We start from the raw sequence: 3,449 nt of genomic DNA on the forward strand, positions 1-3,449 counted from the left end.
AAAAAAAAAAAAAAAAAAAAAAAGCACAACCTAAATCACTAAGGTTGGACCAGAGTTTAACTGACAAATAAATATCCAATCCCATTCAAGTTTAGCTTTCTACATAGGAAGAGGAAAACACCCAACCAACCAGTCTACCCTCCCACCCACCTCACCTAAGGTGGGGAAAAGGGTGCATTAATAAACCCTCTGAAGGTCACAGAATAGGGGTCCGGGCTCATTAAAAGACTGAGACTTAATCATAGGATGATGACAGAATACTTCTCCTGGTCTCAAAACTTACTACCTCATCAACAGAGCTCCTGTGCAATAGCGGGCATAAGTTCTGAAAGAGCTCCATGGCTCAGATCTTATTTAAGAAGTCTCTAAGGGAACTCAGGGACAACCAAGAAGACAGAAACAAGGACACCATATAATATGCAGCCTCAAATATTTCCGCTGTAGCAAAAAGTAAACAGGCCAACCCTTAGCCAGGCAAACTGTATTACAGCTCACACTGCTGATCTTAACACTTTTACACCACTAAAAAGTCACACGCCTTATAAATGTGGCATTTGAGAAAAAAATTATAATGCATATTGAGAGGCAAAGCACAGTCTGAAAAAAAAGAACAAGCATCAGAACAAGACTCAGAAATGGCAGCAATACTGGAATGATCACACTGAGAATTTAAAATAATTATGATTAATATGCTAAAAGCTCCAGTAGCAAAAGTATAGGCAAATTATGCAGGCAGACAGATGGAAATTCTAAGAATAAAATGCTAGAGATCAAAAATAGTAAAAGAAAAATCAAGAATGTATCTATGGACCCAAACTAGACAGCTGAGGAAAGAAGCATTGAGCTCGAGGATGTGTGAACAGTACTCCCAAAGCTGGGAAAAAATAGTGGGAGAAACAAAGAAAGGCTGCTATCAAGAAATCAAGCAACAACAAATGTTGGCGGGGTTGTGGGGAGAAAGGAACCCTTCTCCATTGTTGGTGGGAGTGCAGACTGGTGCAACCCCTGTGCAAGTGAATATGGAGATACCTCAAAGAACTAGGTATAGAGGTTCCATTTGACCCAGCCATCCCTTTGCTGGGTATCTTTCCAAAAGAATTAAAATAATCATATCACAGTGATATATGCACACCTCTGTTTATAGCAGTACAGTTTGTAATAGCTAAAACTTGGAAATAGCCCAATTTCCCATCAGTTGGAGACTGGATAAAGAAGATGTGGTTTTTCTATTAAAATGGAATACTACTCAGCCATAAAGAATGAGAAATTAGACTCATTCATAGGAAAATGGATACATATTGAAGATATACTCCTAAGTGAAATAAATAAGTCACACGTGTGTAAATACCAAATAGTTTTCTGGTGTGAAAGACTGTAAAGGTACATAAGATCCTAATGAGATAACTGACAATGTGAAAAGAAGAAAAGGACTAAAGGGGCAGGGGCAATGGGAAGGGTAGGGGAAAGGTAATAAGGGAAAAGGAAAAGAATGGAAATAGTGTTTGTAAATAGGGAAAGGAGGAGGGGGTGAAGGGAGGGCAGGAGAATGGGGAAAAAATGAGAACCAAGACCTGTCATGTAGAGGTACAAAATCCCAAAGATGATTGCAACTGTACTGTATACCTAAAATGTACCAATAAACTCAATGAGAAAAAAACAGTGGGGAAAGAAAGACTATCTAGGAACTGTGGAAGACATACAAGATACTTCATATATGTGAAATGTACAGTTTAGAAGAAAAATACAGAGAGAGAATATCACCTTAGCAGAGGTGATATTTCTTCACATAATGTCAGAAACCAAATCAGATCCAGGAATCTCAGGGAAAAAACAAACAAACTAAGAAAAAATGCTAAAAACAAAGAAAAACAAATGCATTTGACATATATTAGTTAAACTGCAGGAGATCAAAGAAAACCAAAATATTTTGATGGAAGCCAGAGGGGGGAAAAATCCTACCTGTATAGGAGAAAAGACTTACAAATTAGATCTTAGAACCCATACACACAAGAAAAGAGTGATGTGGGATATTTAGGCTTAAGGCCTGGTCCTCAAGATGCAACAGCCTAGGAATTTGTGCCCTGTTATTGTCATGCAGGGTGGAGCAGAGCTACAACACTTACTAAGATTGAAGGAGCTCTTTCCACTCGACTTACTGTGCAAGAAATGAAATACATTTGTCAGAGGGAAGGAAACTGATAAAGATTATAAATGTGGATGTACATAAAGAAGTGCATTAGAAAAGAAATAATAAAACAAAAATTTCTCATACACACTTGACCCACTGACAGTTTGTTCAGGGAATAAGAGTAACAAAATATGTCCTTATTCTAATTCCTATATAAATGAAATGATGATGTCAAGGACACAAGGGCCGAGTGAGAGCAAAGACAAATATGTGGTCTTTGTTAGTACCAGAAAGAAGTATGGAAACTAAATGCCCACTAGAATATAACTTAGACTAAACACAGTCAAAGCAAAAGTTTGGGCTTCAGGAAATAGTACTATAAATATGACACAAAATAAGAGTAAATCACAAAGAAAGTAACAAGGTCCACCAAGTTTCACAGTACAAAGTGACCCAATACATGTGAAAAGGAACTCCAGGAATAAAAACAGACAGAATTACTTGAATAACATTTTCACAAGTGATAAAATATATGCATTCTGAAGACTTCATAATTAAATAAAAATATATTAACACCTACACTCATCATAGCAAACTTTTATAACATCAAAGATAAAGAAATCTTTTTAAAATTTTTTCATCAAATTCGAAAGAAGATTAAATGAATTCAGACTTCCCAGTTATAAGAGCCAATGTTAGGAGATAATGAAGGACAACTACCACGAACTTAGAAATTAGAAAGCAGACAAACTATATTCTAAAATTGTCTATCCAGATAATTATAGGAGTAATGCCAACTTAAAAACATTTCAAGATTACAAATATTAAAGGAACTTATTACCATGGATCTTTTTTAAATAAAACAATAATTAAATTATCAACTTTTGCAAGACAAAAAAGAAAAGAAGCACAATATTTTTAAAAACTATGATTTGGGGGCTGGGAGTGTAATTCAGAGGTACAGTCCCTGTCTAGCATGTGTGAGGTCTTGGATTCAATCTCAGCATTACATACAAAAAAATCAATAAAAATTAAAAACAATGGTCATTAAAGGAAATGATAAAAATATAGCTAAATAATCATAAATATAATAAATGTAAAAAATTATAAATATAAAATATATAAGTTAAGATGTTTACTTAATATGTTAAACTCAAAACCAAAAAAGGGTTACAGTAACACTTAAATTAAGTCAAGGTTTTTCACTCATTCAAGAAGACAGAAATATACAGCACTTTAGTTTTTGCTGAAGATTTAATATTAAAGATGGATGCTAAAAATATAAGGTATAGAGAGCTTCCAAAATGATAAGAAAAAAAAA

General features: G+C 34.6%; 1 protein-coding gene across 1 annotated transcript in view; it reads right to left on the bottom strand.

Annotated features, from left to right (window-relative positions):
• The window catches only part of Malrd1 (MAM and LDL receptor class A domain containing 1), a 638,235-nt gene that overhangs the window by 564,518 nt on the left and 70,268 nt on the right, over positions 1-3,449 (bottom strand). The gene's annotated exons all lie outside the window — the stretch shown is intronic.

The sequence above is a fragment of the Fukomys damarensis genome, unplaced genomic scaffold (genome assembly GCF_012274545.1).
Source record: "Fukomys damarensis isolate Sample0158 unplaced genomic scaffold, DMR_v1.0_HiC HiC_scaffold_37, whole genome shotgun sequence".
Taxonomy (NCBI): Eukaryota; Metazoa; Chordata; class Mammalia; order Rodentia; family Bathyergidae; genus Fukomys; species Fukomys damarensis.